Source organism: Phaethon aethereus (genome assembly GCF_964289735.1).
Source record: "Phaethon aethereus genome assembly, chromosome: 5".
NCBI lineage: Eukaryota > Metazoa > Chordata > Aves > Phaethontiformes > Phaethontidae > Phaethon > Phaethon aethereus.
Genome location: NC_138579.1, coordinates 31,074,575 through 31,097,610, shown reverse-complemented (window position 1 = coordinate 31,097,610; position 23,036 = coordinate 31,074,575).

Here is a 23,036-nt window from a genome sequence, read left to right as displayed (position 1 = left end):
ATCTTTCCTTGACTCATATACAACATATGGGAAACATGCCCATCTGATGTAAAGAAATTCCACACATCACCTTTATTTAAGTCCATAAAATTCTTGTACAATACATTTAATTAAGTATATCAAATGTGCACCCTACAGAAACAGAAAATTTCAAACACTAGTATCTCTTGACTGACGTTCTTATATATATAAAATAATTGAATATATATTCATATACTTATATTCAGTGTATTGAATAAACTCACGGTTTTTCAATTCAAGATCAGTTCTTCTTTTCTTTGCTCTTACTGAAAGAAAGTGACTATTTGGTTATAAAGTCTATAAAAACCACTGTCTCATCGAGAAGTACACAGCTCTTTAGTACTGTTATTACAAGGGTTTTTTAATAATCTTTGTCAATGATGAGACAACCCTAGTAATTATGCCTGTGAATGAATTTCAGTGCTGTTTATTCACCTCTGTACTTATACTGCGGTCTCCCTTTCTTCTCTCTCTTGCATCTATCATGCCATTAATGGAGAACGCTGTCAAACACCTTTATCTTTTCCTGCTATCCGGGACAGCATTTCAAATATCTGTGCTCCATTCAGGATTATTGTACCACTGTATTTCTGCTTTACGGATGGTATCCTACTTTGTGATCCTTAATAATACATCAATTTCTCCTAACGTGCTTCTCAGGATCTCATCATTAAGGATGCTTTGTTTTTTTACTGACCACACTTAGTTCTTTGGTCCAGTTAAACATGGTCCTTTCACTGAACATAGTGTCTATCTGAGTACATTACTCTTCATAATTAGATATCCTTTCCCAAGGTCAAGTTCTTCCCATCAGCTGTGCCAATCTCAGGGCCAAAGGCTGTTTCCCCAGATTCTCGTGTAATATCTGCCCTTCAGAATAAGTGTTTTTATGCAAATTTTCCCCTTGAAATTTTTTTATATATGTATAAAATATACATATATGTGTGTGTATATATATAAAAAAAATCTTGGATGCAGTAATCCTTGAGCCTTCTCTTCATCTGCATTGTTTGTCATTGCAGTTTCCTTGTCAGAAACTCTAAAATTTTTACATAACTGAACATGCTCTGTGAGGAAATTTTGTTTTTTGGGAAAAGGTCCCTTGTCACTACTTACCCCACTGCAACTACTTCCACTCTAAAATCTGTCTACATGCACTAGAGTCCAATTAGAGTCCAATTATTGGCAATCAGTGTAGAATTTGTTTTCAAGCAAGTGTTGCATGATTCATCTTTCTTAGACCAGCTTCTAGGACTTTCTTTATAACCCTTGATTAGTCTTTGCCTGTTAATATTAATTAGATGCTTAAACATCCTGTACCATCAAGGATTATCATGCTTCATTAGTATTGTTGTTTGAACTGAATGCCAAGAAAGTGTTTGGTCACAATGAATTGTAATATCTGTATTTTTAGAAACATTTGAATTTGCTGCCTCGCTTAGTAAAGGATCCAGACTGTATCTCATTAAGACACGGCTAAAGTTCAAGTTATTAACAGATGTCAGATGTTTTTTCTGTGAAGGATGAGACTGTAAGGTTTGAGTTAGGACATTTTTTTGAATAATATATTTAGTTTCTTATGGTGTCTGTAGATGCCAGTGAATTAGCACATATATGGTATCAGCTGTCAGTAAGCAATATACATTATCTGCTGCGTGTGCTAGGAAATTAGAACACATTTGGCAACTATTTATTAACATTTCAAACTCTAATTACTGTGATAACTAGCGATTATTAATAAGGCTAGGAATCCTTATATACACTGTTGTTTAGTGACAGAGAGGATGGACATACTACATGTATGGATCTGCTTGTTTCCCGAAATAACGATGACCAAATTTCCTTATGAAAATGGCAGCTTTGCATGTTCTGAAGCACTTTTCTGAAAGGCAATTCTTTAATGGCTATGCATTATTTCAATTTCCTCCGCATTTGAAGCAAGTAGGAAACAAAGTTAGAGCAGTCTTGAAAAACATCACCAGGCTTTCAGCTGTGAACAGTTTGGGGTTTTTTTTCTGGAACAATACCTATGGAAATGTGGGCAGAGGCTGAATTTCCATGTGGCAGACTTGCTGCTGTCAAAGAGGCACTGTCTGTGGCAAGTCCTGGAGTGCCATCACTCGTGTGTGGCAGGTAAATGGTGAACCTATCATAATCTGTGCCTCCAGCTGGTTCGCTGAGGACATCTGATTTCCAAGAGCTGCCCAATGATGCCAGTGATCCAGAGTTGCTCTGACTGCTACCTTCGTTATTTTGTACTTCCATTTTTAAAAGGTTGCCTGAAGCAGAAGTCAGTAATGTACAGAACAACTATGGTGTCATCTTAGTAGCATGTGTTTTGTTTTTTTTTTTATTGTTCACCAGCTGTGTCCTAATGTAAAGGATCCCTTGTGGTAGTTCCACATCTTCCTTCTTCGGTCTTTGGTATAACTTCTCAAACAGCTGGTCAGGAATCCTGTTCCAAAGGTGTGGCTGGGGAATGAAACTGAGTTGAACTGGACTGGTGTGTTAAAGGTATGGACAGTTACAGTGGACCAGCAAATTCATAGTAACACTTTGTGTATGTGCTCTTAACCAGACAAACTGTTAGGTAATTAGTTTTAGCCCATTTTCACTGAAATTCATCAGTACAAGCTGCTATATAGACTAATTAGCCCTGCTTATTAGTCAGACTAATACTGCACTGATGTGTCTGTCTTGTTTCTGGTACTTGAATTAATGCTTTTGGAGGCAGCTCAGGTAGCTCACCTCAGGTTTGATTTGTGTGTTGTGGACATACCCCTGTTACAGCATTTAACAGAGCTGTGCCAGGCCACCCCAGCACATGGAGCAAGAGTAGGCAGTTGCTCCTCTTCCACGTGTGCTAGAGGTCAGGTTAAAGTTGATCCAAATCATCCCTAGCAAACAGCTAGTTATACTACAAAGGTAGTATGTTACTTGGGGGTATCCAGGGTGCAGTTAAAATAGGTTGTAAGACTTCTTTTTCTTTGCTAAACAAAATAAATTTTTTTTTCAGCTGAGACGTATATGCAGTTGTCTCTTCACTTTACTAAAAGTTGCCTTCAGCAAAATGGCTTAAAATCTTGAAAACACATTAAAGACATTAGGTAGTGGGCAGTGTGTTTTCTTCTTTTATAGGTATATCTTTTGGTCAGTGCTTTAATGCAATGATTGATGAAAATGTTGTCTATGGCTGACATCTGGGATTATTAATGGATGTAGAATCAAATTTCTTTGGCATTAGAGGAAAAGGGTGATCTGTGTCTCACTAGATAAAATGTTCAAATGGGAATGGACTTTCAGTTTAATTTTAGGTATTATATTTTAAACCTGTCAGCCTAATAAATGATGCTTATTGCTCCTGTTGCTTAGGTCTGTGTTACTTATGAAAATGTGTAACTTGGTAATGGATAAGAACGAGAGCTTTGAATTCTGTGTCTAAAATCTGAAGCTTTGGTATGTGCAAAATTGTAATCGAAGCCAAAAGGACATCAAGTAAAAAGCAAATAGGCAAGTTGAGAAGGTGGCACTTTGCTCTGTAATTGTTACGTTTTACAGCATTCCGTGACTTAAAAGTAGAGCACTGCACAAGGCTGCTATTGTGAGAAGCCAACTCAAGGATTTTTAATGCTGTAAGACAAAGGGTTCCCTTAGCTAAAAATAATCTTTTCTTTCCTCCTGCTCCTAAGCTTTTTCCTCCAGGGAGCAGATTCATTATGCTGTGTGTACGCATTCAGTGCATTGCGGGACTTGCTGAGATTTATGACGTCATGGCTCTAAGCCTTCCTCTTTTGCCACAAGGTCTGCACGCGTAGATGTTGTCCTTTGTGTCTCACTAAAACGCCCCTTTGATGTATTAATGTGCTTTTTACCTCTGTGGAAGAAGGGAATTCGCCATTCTAGGTCAGTAAATTTGCAAAGGGAAAGCATGGATAAAGAAAGCGGGCTTTTTTTTTTGTTGTTAGACAAAGCTTTCCCTCGATTTTAGGGCTTGCTAATCAAACAAAACAAAACACACACCTCATCAAGATTTTACATGGTTCACTTGTCAGGCAGAAGTGTGCCTGGAATCCATTTCCAGCAGAGGTCAAAGATCAGAACTGCTACGGCAGCCAAGGGAATGATTCCCCTGTGACACTTTTGCTGTGTTTTGATGAAAGTGAAAGCCATGTGGTACACGGATGAAAAAGCAAACAGACTTTTTTTTTTTTTTTCCTGTGGCTGAATGTTGAAGCTAAGAACAGCAGGTAGGAAGAGTCTAATATTTGAAAAGCACTGGTACAAGCGCTCAAGACACCAAAGCACTTATCTCTGTCTTTTTAACCCCTTGCTACGTTTCTTACATAATTCTGTGTTTTTACGATTCACAGTACAGTCATTTTTTTTCTCTCGTAAGAGCCCAGGTGTTTCTCTTAATTAATCCCACACTGGGAGTGGGAGAATTGTGTATGTAGTGCATGAGAGGTCATGATGTGGCAGATGATATGTACAATATCTTACTAGAAGTATACTTCCCCAATGTAGGGATGGCCATGTTAACTTCAATATGTGAGTGATATATGTTGGAGTATTACCTAAGGATGTGACTAAAAGCCAAGGTTATAATTCATTTGCTATAACTTTTTGACTATGCCAGAAAGAATGTCTTGTTCATATATTTGGTTTTGCAGTTCTATTTTCCTGGCAGAATATTTCCTTTCAGTGGGTAGCAAGCCTCTTACTTTCAACCCCTTTGGCTGGTATATAGTGTTGATTCCATTGTATTGTCACATTTTGAGGGTCATTTAATGCAAATGCTTCCATCTCTTATACATGCAGCTTTTTATTATGCATTTTTCTGAAGCTTGATGAACATGCAATTTTTATAAGATAATAAATAACAATACTGCAAAAGCCACCTAGAAAAAAATTATCAAGGGATTTTTTGACTCAGGGGATCAGTAATGGAATACAGAGTTTTTCACCTCTAGGGCACTGATTCAAATATAACCTAGGTCATTAGTGAGCAAAAATCATTACCAGCAGCTGTTCAGTGACCTACAGAATGTGAAATGAGTTTGTGGTCTCAATGCAGTTTCTATTACATGTGTATACAGATAACAGAAAAATCACAGTCAGCGTTGGCCTCCTTGTTGGCCGCTCACTGGAGAAACTAAAATCCAAACAGATGCATAGAGGGACTAAATGGCTCTCACATTTGTGAGTATGAAAAGCATTTGACTGATATAAGGAAGGAGAGAAATCCCATTGACAGCATGTTTAAGAAAATGTACAGCTGACAGTTATTGATTGAAAATCCTCTCTCCTCTAATAAGGATAGATTCCCTTTCAAGTGACTGCTGCTGTGGACAACTGAAGGTCTTGAATTAGGCTTGTAGTGATTTCATTGTTGTTAACATATTATGCTGCCGACGAAGCAAAGAATCGTGGGTTGAAATAACAAAGCATTAGGACTGCCAAGAGATGAATTTCAGTTTCTTAAAGTTTAGGTGGGGATTGTGCAGCAGCACAAACAATGTGGGTGGAAAAATGTTGTGGGTGGTGGGAGGGATTTCATGGCAGCTCTTTCCACATGACTGAATTAGTTATTGCCTTATCTTCTAAACCAGTTATGTGTTCTCGCCTCAGCTGATGGATGTAGGAAGAAGATATATATTTTTTCTTGGCCTTTTTGCTGAGAACAAATGTATCCTCAGCTTACTATCTGATACATCTTCTGTGACAGCCCTTGCAGTGACATAAATTTGATGAGCTCTGTAAGTCATTTCCATCTTAAACTAAAGTGCAATTAGAGCTTAACTGACTAAGGATTTGACAGTGAGCAAATTTTCTTCCTGTGTGATTTTTATAGAATTTGCAAAATTCCTGGTTGCATTAATTTCTTCCTTTTTCTTCTAGTATTCCCAGCAAATGAGTATACAGTGTTATAACTGCTTTCATATTTTTAGACAATCAGATTTGTCACATTTTATGACAGGGTTGGGACTTTAAAGAATTGCAAACTTGATTGCACTTCAGATCATGTTTACGAGAATAAGAAAGATGTAGCCATGCTGCCTCTGCCACACTTGGTTAAACAGGTTAATTTGAGATAAATCATCTGTGAAAATGCAATGGGAAAAAAAAAAATCCGCAAGGGCTGTTCTGGACTGCATTGCTTTTAGGACTTTATACTATTTAGCTAGGTACGACACTAAATGATAGCTGCTGGGTAAAGGATATGGAGTGCATAGAGCTATCCTCAGTTTTACAGGGAGTGGGCAAGGCAGTTACGGCTGCATGAACGTGATCAGTAATGGCTGTATCAGATCTGTGGTGTTTTAGCTTGGCAGAAAAGTGCCTTCCTTCTGCCTAGTGCTCCAGTAACTTACCTTCATTTTACCTAACCCCGTTTGGTCGTAATTTTCTCTGTACCACCCCGATACCAACTATAACAAGTAGTTTTACAAAGTAGATTATCCCTTATATAGTGAACTGCCCCTTGTTGAAAGCTGGGAACCATTTGCAGGGTTTCCTCTGGCTCATTTTTTTGGGGAGGGAGCAGGCTGTTCTTAGTGAGTAATTCAAGTATTTAGTACCGAAACCAGGTGGCTTTAGAACACTGCAAGATCTCAGCAAAAGGACATAAAAGCCAGTGTCCTGCTTCATTTCCTTCATTCCTGCATGCACCATGTTCTGGCAGTGTGAAAGCTTAAAAGTTGTCAGCCAGAGCCAGCATTCGCCTGGTGTATAGCATGAGGGGGCTTATCAAGGGGAGAATTTGCAATATAGACTGGGGAAATCAGTACTGACCCTGTCTGGTCTGGCTAGACGTGAAAATACAGATCCAGCGTACTCTGGAGATGGCTTCTTCATGGAGGGAGTACCTTTGGCCTACTCTGATACTCTTCCTTCTCAGCTGACAGAAGATTTCTTGGGGGTCAGGGCAAAAGCAGAAGAGCAGAAGCTGCAGGGCCTGCCGTGCTCTTATTTCCTCTCCTCCCTGTGGAGCTGTGAATAGTTTAGCGTAAGCACGGAGGGGCATTTTGTTGATGTTTACCTTATTAGTCGTCTTCTGTTAAGAAAAAGCAAGCCCTCAGCTGTTGTTCCTGTCCTAAAAAGAAGACGATTTAAGTAGATCAGAAAGGCACAGATGAAGCAGATGTGACACACTGTCTCCATCATTTCCCAGGTGAGAGCAGAGACACGACTCACCTCAGGCCATGCAGAGAACCTGTGAACAATCAGGGTGACAAATCCCCATCTCCTGATTTTTCAGCTGCAAAATCACCTTTTTTCCAGCTTGTCATGAATACGTTTCATCTTTTTTTTTCCATACATGAAATAGAAATAGTTGAAACGTGTTTTCTCTTTCTGTGAGGAGAATCTTGTTAAATGCCCTGGCTTCTCTCAGATGTAGGGCAATATCTCTGCAGATGCACAGTCCCACCGGTATGTGGGAAGCTATTCTTAAACTCCACTAAATTACCTTGGAGACTTTAGTTGCTTTAAACTGAAAATCCAAAAATCCAATAAAGGATACTCTGAAGTTTGCTTGTGGTTTCCCAGACATGTTAATGTATTTCAGTGAATTAATTTTTTTGAACTTGGGTCTGGCGCGCTGGCTTGTGGAAGAGGGGGAAAGGCAGAGAAGTCCCACTTCTTAGGTCAGACGGGACAAAGATGAAACTGAAGGTACCTCTGCACTGGGTTTGCACAGAAAAGGCCAACTTCTTACAAACCTGTTTCTCCAGCCTCTAGGGGGAAGGATGGGAGGGATGACACCGCTGAGGCTGCAGTCACTGTGGCATGGTGGTGGACGTTGATGCTATCGCATAGCGCAGACCAAATTCTTGTAGCTGTTCGGTTTGCGTGTGGGCAACACATTCGGTCAGATGATGTACTTCCTCTCTGACAAGGAAAAGTGATTTAAAAATCCCTTTTTTTTACACTTCACAAAACTCTTAATCACTTTAAGTTGATTTTTAAATATTTTCTAAATTAGATTTTCTGGCTTCAACAGACTTTGGAATAATTTTTCAACAAAAAAAGTGGACATTTTCACAAGTTGAAGAGGGTGTTTGTCATTGAGACAAGGACATGTCAGGCCTTCTCAGCACGAGCGTGTTTACTGTCACCAGCGCTGCATACTGGGCTTTAACGCTTCTATCTGTTTTAACTGGCTTTTGCCCTGACCTTTGGTTATCTTTTGCTTCTTATTTTATTCTGAAATAACGACAACAGTTGGTTCCATTAAAAGATATTTTATAAATTGTTATTATTTAAGCCTCTTAAAAGGCCAGTTACTCATATGGTATGCCTGGGCTGGAGGCCTTTCTGGAGGGCGTGAAGATTATTCCTACTGCAGATCCTCAAGAGGGAAATTGCAGTTTATTCATTGGAGGCATAGATGAATCTGAGAGGATCTGGTATAGACGTAGAGAGGGATTCTTATGTACATGCAGCACATCTCTGCTGTAAAAAAACAGGGTCAGTCAGACGCTGAGCGAGATACTTTGGGGGGAGCGATCAAAAAATACCGTGTTGGGCAAGAATTGCTTCCCTTCTGAATCGCAGTGATCAGTTATAGCCAGTTTAGGCAAATCTAGGAGAGGAACAGAAATGTAATCTCTAGTCCAGAGAAGTGACTTACCTTTGTGGAAAGAGAGAGCCCGTGGTGCACCGCCGGGCCCTGGCCGGGCAGCGGGGCTTTGGGCTCGGCCCCAGGCTCATCCCCTCTGCGGCACAGGAGGTCACCCCAGCCCACCAGGCACGGAGGTGAGCCCACGAGTTGCTCCAGGCTGCAGAGCCTGTTACCATGATCCCAGGTCTCATGCTTCATGCTGAATTCGTGTCTTGCTCCTGCCCCTGCCTTGATTCCTGGATTTCAAGTCCTGCCGGAAGGCGCTCGCTGCCAGCCGGACAGGCAGCCTTCGCTTTGCCTGCCTGCCTCCCTCCGCACCCGCCATCCTCCTCCCAGGCTAACCCCGCTCCCCGAGAGCTGACTGCCCGTGCCACGCGCCGGCTCGACAGACGCGTGAGTGTCACCCCATGTCGTGGCCAGAGGCACAGCCCTGTGTGATCTGAGGCTGCGGGGGTCTTCCCCACGCGTGCCCGGTGACCTCATTACCCATCTTGAAACCTACCTTTTAAAAGCCACTTTGTCTTGAGCTTCTTTTTCTGAAGCTTTATTATCTGAAAACTCATCCAACGTGAGGTCATTGCCCTCCAGGCTGGTTTCATTTATATTAAAAGATGATCTTCTTTCTTATCCAAATTGCTTCCATATCCATTTCCATTCAGATAACCAGGGTATCACCGGACGGCATTTGTGCGAAGCCTCCATTTGCATAATAATGTTTGAGTAGGTCATGATGACTAAGCAGTTTAATCTCTTCTATTTGTGATCTTCTTCCTTAAACCTCTGTTATATCATATGGATATATCGCACTGTTCCAATTAACATAGGATTAATTGTTTAAGGATTTATTTTGCTAGGGTGGCAGGGCGTTTAAAGTGGTAAAATTCTGTGACAAGATAGAGGTTGGTTAGAACCATTATTGGTCAACTGTGTGGTCTTTCTGCCACCTTGTGGAGAAGAATCACTAAACTGTTGAGATGAAACCGAAGAAAGAGCATGGTTGTTAAAATCCATACTTTTCATAAATGGGTCTAGGAACTGCCGTAACAGAGCAAAAAAATGTTACTCTTTCCAAAAGTGTTTTAAATTTTTTAATTTTATTTATTTATTTATTTATTTATTTAAAAAAGTGTTGAGATCACCCCAGACCACTAAAACCTAAGCCACTTGCAACTGTACTAAACTATTAGCACATGTATTAGTTCTCAGCATCCTGGCCTGTATCAGAAATAGTGTGGCCAGCAGGAGCAGGGAAGTGATTGTGCCCCTGTACTCGGCACTGGTGAAGCTGCACCTCGAATCCTGTGTTCAGTTTTGGGCCCCTCACTACAAGAAGGATGCTGAGGTGCTTGAGCGTGTCTAGAGAAGGGCAACGAAGCTGGTGAGGGGTCTGGAGCACAAGTCTTATGAGGAGCGGCTGAGGGAACTGGGCTTGTTCAGTCTGGAGAAGAGGAGGCTGAGGGGAGACCTCATCGCTCTCTACAACTACCTGAAAGGGGGTTGTGGTGAGGTGGGTCTTGGTCTCTTCTCCCAAGTAACTAGCGATAGCACAAGAGGAAATGGCCTCAAGTTGCGCCAGGGGAGGTTTAAATTGGATATGAGGAAAAATTTCTTCACCGAGAGAGTGGTCAAGCATTGGAACAGGCTGCCCAGGGAGGTGGTGGAGTCACCGTCACTGGAAGTGTTCAAAAAACGTGTGGATCACAGAATCACAGAATCACTAAGATGTCTTGAAGCGCCACATCCACTCGTTTTTTGAACACTTCTAGTCATGGTTTAAGGGACATGGTGGTGTTGGGTTAATGGTTGGACTTGATGATCTTGAAGGTCCTTTCCAACCTTAGTGATTCTGTGATCTGTGATTTTGTGATTTCTGCATGGCATACCCATACCTTTGTACCAGCAGTTCTCGCTTGCTCACCCATTTTCAGCGATATGCGTTGATACGATTGTCCTCACTTGGACCTGCAATTCAGACCTTGCAAGGGTTACCAGGCCTATTCTTTAATTCAGTCACAGCACATGTAATTAGCCTAAGAGATGCACCAGCCTCTGTTCATTGGCTGTGAGTGTTAGTGAGCACCAGACATTATTCCTTTCTGTCTTCTAGTTCCTGGCTGAGCCCCTAACATCCAACCTGTATGTAGACAACGAAATTATGCTGTTACCAAATGGGGAAATTTCTGCCAAGGGTAACCAGGTTATTTACAGATGAATTTCATCTGGAAGCATGATTTGTTTCACCCAGACATGTCAGAAGCTGTTAAGCGACTATGTTTAGCGCTCTATTTCTCATATGCAAAACTTTTAAATTCTTTGCTATACACTGTACAGAGAAAGTTCAGATCGTTGCCGCTCTGTGCATTGCAGATCTTCTATGAACCAGGAGGTAAACTCTTCTTTAAAGATTCCTGGCATTTCACAGTCAAGAAGTGTCCTGCATTTTCCTTCTTCCCTTCCTTCTCTGCTGTGTGAAGGACAGAGAATCCAGCTTCTCCTCTTCCCTGTGTTGAGACTTCAAGGAAATGGAAAAGATCCAGTTTTTTCACTCCCACTTCCATTTTGCATGATCATTGATTTTGTGAGTGCTTTAAACTAGATATGAAAAGGAAAAGCCTCTCCGATTTAGAGTGTTTTTCGAAGATGGACTATTCAAACAGAAGGTTTTTCTCAGCCTACTCATGCTACTGTTAGAATGACATATGCCAACCAAATTTGGGTTCCTTTTGTGCTAGGTACTCTACAGGTGTACACTGAGAGGTCACCAAGACATATCCTGATCTGATCAAGACAAAGGGTGCGGAAACAGAGATATATAAGGAGAAAAGTGCCATTAGCCCATTTTATGCTTAGTGATCTGAATCGTATGGAATGAATGACTGATGCTGCTGATAGATAGGTTTGTGAATAATTTAACCTATGTGAAAAGAATGTGAAAAAAAGGGGCTATTGGCGTGAGTAAGATTCCTCATCTGCATGAGAATATGTATGATTGCCTCTCAAACATCCCAAGATCACACAGATAGTGTGCATCAAAGCCTTGCAATAAACTCAGATTTCTTTTATTCTAGTCAACCCCCATAAACATTTATACTCTTCAGTACGAATGCTTCTATGGATTAAAACATGGAACATATCTATTTAAGAGAATTTATATGGTTGCATATCTATATCCATTATTACAGTTTCTGAATTATTTCAAGTTTAGACATACAATTTCTATTTTTAAACGACAGCATTGCGCTTTTCGTAGATGACAATAGCAATTATTCTTTTGCTAGCTTGGCTTTCTTTGCTTCTATGGCTCTGCAGAGAAAGAGCTTGTGCATTAGTTAATCCTTGTTTTCTTTGTTGCTTTTTTTGCCTGGTGAGAACAAATGATACAACATAGATGTTGGTGGTAGGAGTATCTGTATCTTATTTTTGATTAGCTGCGTAATTCCAGTCTCTGTAAAGGGATCTTTCCTAGTCCCACTGTGCCAATGCCCTGACTCCTCATTGCTCTGGGTGACAGAAATCTACTGGTATTTCCTCCAAGGTCTGTAGCAAATGACCAACATTTTGTGGAATGCTTTTGGGGAACACGTTTTTGGTCTGGCATTTCTTCTTTCAGTTCATTTGGCTTTCTTCTTATATTTCACTGCCAGATGTAGCAAAGAACACAGTCCCTAGCTCTTGCTTGTATTTTAACATGTAGTTAAATACAGGTTGTGAACATAAGGATATCAGAGAATAGAAATAAAGTTGGTTAGCATGCTGTATCTTACGGTATTTTTGACTCAATGTAGGCCAAAGCAGTACAGCAGAGGAAAGAACAATATAGATCGGAGTGAGAACGCTGCGTGTCGCCTCCTTCTCTGTTTTACAGAAGAGAGGAGGCAGATTTTCTGTGTTGCAAGTTGTTGTGTTAAATCTGTCAGTGTCATGTTGGCTATCTTGGTACTCAGTCAGGAGAAATCAACTGGATTTTCCTTTCTGCTGAGAATGAATATCACAACATGAAATTGCTTTAATTGCTGTGACTGTTAATTATCATACCTCTCTATTCCACTGCACTGTTGAAGATTAATTCTGAGGTAAGTACCTGGATGCTATCTCATTGTTAGCTGAGCCCTGGCAAGTTTAATTGCAAAGAGATTTGGAGGGGGTTGTATGAGGGAAGCAGACACAAAAGCTGGAGAAGGGAATTCCCACTCCCCCAGAGGGGCTGGCTTTATGTAACAACTTTTATCATCTCTGAAATCTGTCCTTCCCTTGAGGTATAAATATAAATGCTGAGACTCAGGTTAGTTCTGCATGGACAATAATTTTGGGGCAGATACCTGTGTTTAAGAAAGAAAGAAAAAAAAAAAACCTGTTTTTCACTCCTTGAATCTATATTAAAAATTCTGTGGAGGCCCTGCCCAGGTGCTTCAGGCTGAGCTCATTTTACAAAGAAGAAAGGCTGCCTGAACAGAGGTAGCAGCCCCTTCCTTGGTGCCTGTGTCACCAGGAGAGAAATTCTGTCTTGTCTGTGTAAATAAATGCAGAATATCATGGAAGAGAATGGGCTCTAGGCTCTTCTGAGACAGTAAAGTTGAGCCTTAATTCAGTACTGTGCAGAACTGGGCCTAATACTTAAGTAAGTACTTAGCAAATTCACAACAGGCAAGTTATTCTCCATTTTGCCTGTTTACTCCTCCTTCCTGTTATGTTGTTATGAAAAACCCCAAGTTTACACTGGAATGTGTCCAGATCACTGAAAGCGCCAAGCTCATCTAAAACTCTGAGCGGAGTATTTTGATTAGAGAAGTTAAATTTCTGGAAAGTGCCACGATGCAGTACCACAGCGGTTACATTTGCTGGCTCTCCTTTGTGCTGGTGTAGGCAGCTGGGTGGGCTACAGCCTGTGTGTTTTATACACTGAAAACATTTGCCTGGTGAATGAGCAATTCAAGTGGTAAGGGAATGATTTCTCCAGATATTTTCACATACAGGATTTGAACTACTTTATGTAAGAACCTGCTGAATTATCCTTGCTCAGACTAGAAATTCTGGATGCTTAAAAGGTTTTTACATTATTATCTTTTTATTTAAGGAATTTGCCTTAGAACATGTGACCTTTTAATGCGAAAAATAAACTCTTTGTTACATTTAAACACCTACAGAGGAAAAAAAAAAAGAAAATAGAATTCAATTCATTCAAAATTCACACTTGAGATAATTAAAGTAATTTATTGCTCTCATATGACATATGATATGTAAAATCTGAGAATTTTAATATATAGCATATGTAGAACAATCTAGGCAAGGTAGAAAAATGTTTTAGTCTCTTGTATCACCTTCACTTTTTTATTTTCCAGAGGGCTAGACATCCTTCCTTGAGGGAATGTGCTGGGGGTTTGGGTTTCATTGTTTTCCCTATGTAGTTTTTATATAAAGAGGTCAAATACCAGAGTGTGATTGGGCCTGGAGGGCAGTGGCTGAACCAAATGAAGTAGTAGCTACTGAATAAAACCTTTTGACAAGTGTGTAAATATAAAACCTGTTTCATAGTACAACTTAGAAGTGCTATTTTGAAGAGTGAGATAGTGGTAGCTGAAGCTTCATGTAACAATTTTGGTAGAATCTCTGCTAGGTCCTAATTTCTGCTTTCCAAAATAAAAGCTCAAGTATAAATAATGTTCAATGACATTTAGGATTCTAAATGGTCAAATGAATCTGCAGTGTAGGACTTTGGAGCTTAATTTTTTTTTTGCAGATCAATTTCATCCCAATGACTGTCATGTTCCATTGCATAATGGTAAGCTGCAGGTGAGTTGTCCTATCTGTGTAGGTTAAAATCTAGGCTCAGGCTGTCTCATAGACTCATTCAATGTGGCAATAAGAGGAAAAAATAATCTTTCAATTGAAGTGAGGTGGTTTTATTACAACTATTTCAGTCTAATGCCTTTAGTAAGCTTTAGCAGGTTTCACATCCCGTGGTGACTGTTTGTGTCTCTCACACGTCTATGTAGAAGCTTAAAGCAGACCAAAGCTGTGTTGAGATATGCAATCTGTGGCTGACCAGTTCCATCTTGTCCACTGTTAGTAGCATCCAGCCTCTTGCAAATGAAGATAAGAAAAGTCTTTTACAGACAACAGGATTTTCCCTACTTCCCCTGCAAAATCTGTGTAGAGGGGAATGCCCATACGTTTCCCTGTCTTTGAGCCGCGTCATGAGATGATGTTCGTAGTCTCATTATCTCAGAGGTTCCACACAATGATATGATTCATGAAATGATGGAATGTCTTTTGAAAGCTCTGGAAAAAGGCTGACACCTCCCATTAAAACTGTCAGAACATAGCTGCTTGCTCTCTCTGAACCAGGAAACACAGGGCTGGAGGCAGCATGATTCAGGCTGATGCGCCTGGGTCCAAGGCTCAGGGAGCAGTATCTGGGGAGACTTGATTGTCAGACTGGTTTCATATCTAGAAAAGAAAAGAGCAGTGACTAAATATTTGAAATAATAGTGAATTTAGACACACACTTTTCCCCATTGCATTCTCATTCTGCCGAAGATTCAAGCCGTTAAATGTGCCTCTTTCTAAGTCCTCAATCAATGAAGACTTTGAATTTCACTTTAGAGCACCGATGCTCAACCACTGTAGCCTAAATCTGACCTCAGCTGCTTGAGGTATTTCAGCCCAAGCTCTGTGTGCCCCAGTGTAGCACAGGGGGTCCAGAACTGGGATGTATCCTGTCATCTGCAATTTGTAACCCTACGTGGTTAGGGCAGGCTGTTTTCAAGAATAATGAGTGGTGGGATGTGTAACAAAGGGGAATGTTCTGTTGTTTTTTACAGGAGCAGCTTTGCAAGGAGGCCAGAAGGGAAATTTCACTCCTTCCTCTCTCTGTTAGGTACCATGTTCCTTCTCTCTGTTCCATCGTGGCACCGGTACTTCATATGCTCTTTGCTGTTCTAAGTTGCCGCTGCTGTTTCCTAGTTCACCTGAAGTCAGAGACACTGACTTCACTGGAGTCAGAGAATTTATGACACTGCCATTAGGATATGCAGCATATATAATGTCAGATTTTTTTATGGTGTCCCATCATTTTTCTACTTTCCACTCCCACCTAGAAAAAACACCTCAAAACAAAACAGCTTCTTCACTGGGAAGGTAGAGTAGCACTGGAGCAGGTTACACAGAGAGTCTGTGGAAGCTCCATTCTTTGAGGTTTTCCAGACTTGTCCCAGACAAGGCTGTGGCTGATCTGATCTAGTGCTGGCAATAGTCCAACATTGTTCAAGTCATAGGTTGGACCAAACACCTCCAGCGGTTCCTTCCAACCAACATTTCTATGATTTATCCCTCCTCTGCAGCCATGAGCTATAAAACCTTGGAGGGGCATGACCCAGTGTAAGGGATGGATTCAGTTCTTTCATGGTGGAGCTGTGCCTGCTGCTTGTGTAACATGCATGTCTATTCTTGCCTTGCAGTAAGATTACTCAAGTACATCTGCTGCTATGAATATTTTTTATACATTTTGGTCACTTCATAAAATAGGGCAAAGGAGGGAGAGAAGAACATTTGTCTTATTACTTTGAGAGACTGAGCAGCTACGGAAAAGATGGACAGAGTGGAAACCCATGCTACATCAGAACATTTTGCAGATTCAAAGCGTACATGCTCCTACGCATATCTGTTGCTTTTGTGCAAATTTGGATGGTGGCTAAGTGTAGCTTACCGTGCATATTGCCAAGAAGAGCTGACGTATTGAAATAGGCACATATTTTCATTTTCCTGGCAAGACCTGGTTAAACCTACCACATCACTCATCACACTGGGAGAGAGCATACTTCCTTAATTAACCTGGAAATAACATCAGCGATGTGCCCAAAGGCATATCTGTGAGATCTCTCCCAAAATTCTGACATAAAATTTATGGGAGGATTCCTGGGATAATTCTCCCTTCTCTTTCAGAGTTGCCAAGAATGCCCTGTGGATAATGTTCAGTTATTTCTATATCTTACAAAAATACATCTGGAAAACCCATTTTTGAAAGTTAGAAAGCTTAATATTTTCATGAATTGCCCTAGGGTATGGAACCTATGAATTTCTATCTCTTTTCATTTTACCAAAATTTTACTCTCATGCACTATGCAATAAATGTATAACCCTCTACCTATGTTCCAGAGCAACTATAAAGTTTTGTAAGGAAGTCTAGCTTATTAGAGGATTGTTCATTAAATTATGCTGCTTTATTGATGCTGAAGTTAGCTCTTTGCATTATTACTGAACACGTTTAAAGCTTACTGCACCAAAAAAATAACTGCCTTCAGGTAGGGAAATATAATCTTTGTTCCCTTTGCCATCTTCTCTGTGGCTGTATACATCTTGAGAAGTTACAAGAGTTGACGAGGCAAACATTTTGGTAGTCTCATGTTACACTACTGATTCTATTAGAGATTTGAAATAGTGTCTTGTAAAATGCAGAGTTTTGAAGAAAAATTTCACCAAATATCTGAGAAGTCAAACATTCTTGCAATCTTACTAATACCAGTAAGCAATTAGTATTTAGGAAAAGGTAGATGACAGCCATTTAAGCATACTATACCTTTATTCCCAATTGCACTAGTATGATTGATACATTTTTTAAAATAGCCTAATAGGCAGAGTTTCTAAACCTTGAGCATATTTTGTAATGTCTGTTTAACTTTACTGCAGAAAATGACAGGCCACTCATTTCTAGCTGCTGGAAAGCCAGCACAGGATCTTCAGTGCGCTGCCAACAAAGTTATTCCCTCAGCAGGTTACAAACAGGATGGCTGGTAGAGTATTTGAGCACTTTCAGGGAGAACCACTGGCAAAGATTAGACTTGTATGAGGAGATTATATGTCTTTCCTGCTTGTGGACCACAGGGGAAAAGTGACCAGAATTCCCGTGCCGAGGAGGAGAGACAGATGGGCTTGCTTCTAGCAGGGGAGACACTGACTTGGGCTTAAATATCTTTATTACAGTAGGATAAGCACTTGCTTGTGCTAGTCCATCAGGAAATAAGTGTTTGATTTGCTTTTTTGATTTCTACAACACTGAGCTCAGGTTTGCATGGAATTATTTATGAAGTCCACAAGATCTCATTCCTAACTCATAATGGGCACCTCATCAGCCACCACTGTATTTGCAAAATTAGGGTAATTTTTCTTAGGTACATTACTTCACACTAATGTCTACTGAATTTTATCTGCCATTTTAATGCATAGTCACTTAGTCTTATGAGCTCTTCCTGCGTTTCTTCAGAGACAGCCCTCATCTGTTATTTGGACCAAATAACTTAGAATTACCAACACACCATGCCACCTCACCTACTGGCAGAAATCCCCTGGTGACCTCCCTCTACTGTAAAAACTGTTTTCTCCTACCCTCTCTTTTCAGTATTTCATCTCAGAATTCCTATTTGTTTCCAGGCTGCTTAATATTCTTGAGAGCCTCTGGTGAGAAACTTTATAGAGTACCTTTTGGAAATCCATGTGGATAGTATCACCTGGAACTTTTTTGGTCATATACATGCTGACACCCTCAAAGATCTCCATAGGTCTCTGAGGTGCATGCTCCTTTATTAAAATGTGTGGTGACTCTTCCTCACTCTATTGTTTTGTTTCTGTGCTTGTACAAGATTTTCTCCTCAAAAATTTTTGGGTTTTGGTTCTACTTATCACACTTGAACTGCCATAGTTTATAGTCTTTTATACATTCCTCATTTGGACATAACTTTTGCTGTTTGAATGATGTCTTCCTGCTGCTAAAATCTTCTTTACCCTGCTGTTCAGTGGCTTTTTGCCCTTCCATAGCCTTCTTTGAAAGATGGTATGTTTTTTCTGTGCCTGTAAAGTGGTGTCTTTAAGTAGTCAATCTTCAGCCTGCCTGCAAGGATTTAACTCTTAGGTTCCTCCTTTAGCTTCTTTTTAAGAAGCTGTCTATGTAGTATCTTTCTGAAGTTGATCCAGTTATGGTGGAATGTTTCTCCTCTAAGGACACAATATTTGTACTTTACAGCATTACAGTTGACGTTACAGATACAGAACAGCTTCTGACTGTGACTTTTTGAAACATGTGCTACTCCAAAGTTATATTAGTTTGACGTTATATTTTTATTCCACTCCGACAGCTATTCCCTCTTATCCCATATATGATATTTTATCCACTTTTCTCTTTTCTGTTAGAGAGAATCACTGTATCACATCTCCTCTCTCCACCACTTTTTTACCAGCTCCATTTTCTCTCACATATTGAACTAAGTTTTTTTGAAAGCATTTAGTCTCAGCTTGTGCATATCTTTGAAATTGCTTGCTTATGTTTGCAAAGAAGGACTAACGTTTAATTTTCCAGCTTTGTGAGTTGGTCTAATGAAAAAAATGTCCTTTTCCAACTTCACATCTAGTACTGATCAGTTTGATGGGCTTGCTGGTTCCTTGATACCTCTGCCTTATGACCTGCACAACGCCTAGAATAAATAAAGGAATTTTAAGAAGAGATTTCTCTGAAATTGAGAAGAAAGTTCTTCAGATGCTTGTGAGGAGCTTTGCCAAAAAAAGGAATGCTAGTAAGCAAGCCGCTCTGGAGGATTTTTAAGGGTGATGAAGATTTGCACCTTAAACTGATTTGGAGACAGAAATGGAAAGAGACTGGTGTGGTGGTGATGGGTTAGGAAAGGAATTGAAGCAAACAATTCGCACTTCTGAGAAAGCAGAGTGCAATACAGGAAAAGTGACAGTCAACAAAAAGGTGGTTTTAGTTTCAATCTAAACCTATCAAGGTCAGATGCCAAAAGGTGGCAGTAACTGAGTCATGAAATGAAGACTGAGTGGATTAAATCTGTAGCTGTGCCTATGGATAGACAAGAAGGGCTGTGTCTTAAAGTCATAAGGCAAAAAGACTCCATAGGGTATAAAGCCCGTAGTCATTTTGCTGACTGTTGAAGGGGGATACAGGCACTTATTTTCCTTTGTTAACGTGAACTCCAGATTTTGGAGCAATAAAGCTATTTTACTTATATGATGCCTTGTTGCTGACACCACTGGGACACCCACAGCATGCTGGGGAGCCAGTTGCTCACTGCAGGTGCCCTCAGCTCCCCGTGAAAATCCCATGCAAGGGACCACGCTGCACTGCAGCCTTGTCTGCTTGTCCTGCTGTCAGAGAGGGACTCGCACACTAGCACTGTTCAGAGCAGAAGGTATTAAAAAATTAGAACATTTTGCACAGTGTACAAAAGTAAAACGTCACTTTCATTTTTTTTAGATCATTTGTGTCACTTTTAGTTTTTAGATCATTATCATGAAGAGACAGATGTGTAGACATTGTGGCTGGGCTATCATGTTCCTATAATATTTTCGAAGCTAAGCACTCACGTACTTTCTTCTTTCTTGCATGCTGCTTTTTTTTTTTTGACTTCTCAAGTATTCCTATATTGTAAAAAGCCATGTGTATAACTGATTTCTATTATTTTATGTCTCAATATATGAAGTATATATTCTTATTAACTAGAAACCTAATTTGTACAGAGAATATTAAGTAACTTAATTAAGCCATACAATATACCTGTTTATTTGATGGAAATATCCAGGAGGCACGTAAGATCCAGATTTTGATTTAATCAAAAGCTGATAATTATCTTCATGTCTGGGAAATGTACATTCAGAACTGAAAGCTCTAAGTAGAAACACAAACTCTGCATAGCTTTATAATTTTCAAGGTACTAGGATAACTGGCTGTATAGTAACTAAATTCGCATGAGAAAAATGATAAATTGTTCTTTTTGTCTGCTAGCAGCCAGTAGCTCTATACATTTGTCACCTAATATCCTTCATATGAAAATGTATTCTAATTTATTATGTATTAATAGTCCAAAGATTACTAAGGAAAAGTCACTTATATCGTATGTCAATCACCTGCCTATTTCACAGCATTAGAGTTTAGCTTCACTTGATGGCTAGACAGTATCTGGGTCTGCTCTTTGGCCTTGGCTTGTACCTCCTATGCATGTACCCGTGTCCAACTGACATTTTGCTACCTGCATTGTACATAACATAGAGTTTTTATTTTAGGATAAATCAGAGATATGGGTCTACCCCATGTAGGATCAAATACACAAAATTACACGTACTGTTTGAAAAACCTGTTCTATAGGTCACTGTTAGGATTTGGCTGCTTGACTTGGCTAAGGTAAACACCACTACAATTTAGCATTCAACATTTAACTGACCCTCTTGCGTAAGTGCTTTCTAATATAGCCTGTAATTATAAAGCTCATCTATTATTTCCTCCCCTCAAAACGCCTGCATGGGGAAGGATCTGTGATAAATGATGAAAAGAAAAAAAGGGCAGGAGAAGATTTCAATCCTCTGTGGTGGAAGTTGAAAGCCTGCAGCAAGGGAGTACAGGAAGGTTTTAAAAAAAGCTTGTAATGTAGGCCGTTGAGTTCAGAATGGCTTTTGCCTGTGCTTCTGCCTCTACTGCAGAGCTTCTGTACAACGTTGGCCAATTGATTTAAACGAAACTTCTGTCACATCGATACTCGTTTCCTTGTTTTCCTCAGCCTTGACTTGAAACCTTGGGAACTGGTTTGCTGAGCACTCAGAGCTGAAACTGAAATCAATGGCAGCTGTGTTTTGCATAGAAAACATGCCATAGGAAGTCATGTGCTCTTGAAAAGTCAAATCTTAGATCAGACACACTAAATTAATGATACTTTTATTTTTAATCTTTGCGTGCCTTTGTTTATCTTTCTTATAGCAGGATGAAAACCTCTCCCATTATAGCGATTTTGTGAGCGTGAAGGAGCTTGGTTTTGTGAAGCTTTCAGGTACCTCAGTGAGGGGTAACACAGAAAAGTTCACAAGGAAATTTAATCATTCTACCTCTTGAATTCATACAATAAATGGCAGCCTACGGCTGTCCATTGAATGAGAATAAAACAGGATGGAGGAGCAGCATGCTAAATAAAGTTGACCTGCCTTATATAGGGAATGAGATGGCATCCTCTAGATTACCAAAAACATGGCCTCTCGGAGCTGCACAAATACCTCGCCGTTCATATACCATAGTGGGGGATAGGCAAGTATTCCACAAAATGCACAAAAAAGGTAAAGCCAATTGTGATGGGCTGACCCTGGCTGGACGCCAGGTGCCCACCAAAGCCGCTCTATCATCCCCTCCTCAGCTGGACAGGGGAGAGAAAATATAACAAAGGGCTCCTGGGTCGAGATAAGGACAGGGAGAGATCGTTCAGCAATTACAGTCACAGGCAAAACAGACTTGACTTGGGGAAAATTACTTTAATTTATTAACTATCAAATTGGAGGAGAATAATAAAAAATAAAACCAAATCTTAAAATACCTTCCCCCCCCGCCCCTTCCTTCTTCCCGGGCTCAGCTTCACTCCCGATTTTCTCTACCTCCTCCTCCCTGAGCGGCACAGGGGGACAGGGAATGGGGTTTGTGGTCAGTTTATTGCACATTGTCTCTGCTTCTCCTTCTTCCTCAGGGGGAGGACTTCTCATGCTCTTCCCCTGCTCCAGCGTGGGGTCCCTCCCATGGAGACAGTCCTCCATGAACTTCTCCAACATGAGTCCTTCCCACAGACTGCAGTTCTTCACAAACTGCTCCAGCCTGGGTCCCTTCCATGGGGTGCCATCCTTCAGGAACAGACTGCTCCAGCGTGGGTCCCCCGTGGGGTCACAAGTCCTGCCAGCAAACCTGCTCCAGCCTGGGCTCCTTTCTCCGTGGGTCCTGCAATGAATCTGTTCCAGCATGGGCTTCCCAGGGGGTCACAGTCTCCTTTGGGCATCCAGCTTCTCCAGTGTGGGGTCCTCCCTGGGCTGCAGGGGCACAGCCTGCCTCACCATGTTCTTCATCACAGGCTGCAGGGCAATCTGTGCTCCAGTGCCTGGAGCAGCAATTCCCCCTCCTTCTTCACTGACCCTGGTGTCTGCAGAGCTGTGTCCCTCACATATTTTCACTCCTCTCTTCAGCTGCTATTGCACAGGGTTTTTTTCTCCCTTCTTAACTATGTTATCCCAGAGGCGCTGACTGGTTCAGCCTTGGCCAGCGCTGGGTCCGTCTTGGAGCCGGCTGGCACTGGCTTTATCAGACATAGGGGAAGCTTCTAGCAGCTTCTCACAGAAGCCACCCCTGTAGCCCCCCTGCTACCAAAACGTTGCCATGCAAACCCAATGCACCAATATAAGCACAACATGAAAAGGAGGACACGGAAATGTATGCTCTGATGATGTTTGATCAATTGGAGGTGTAAGCAGCACAGGTGCTGGGGGAGGACAAGCACGTAAGAGGACCAACACATACAGGCGTTGCGTAACTGCGTGAAGTAAGCGTCAGGCTGTCTCCTGTCATCGCCAGCCCTGATCCAGCCTC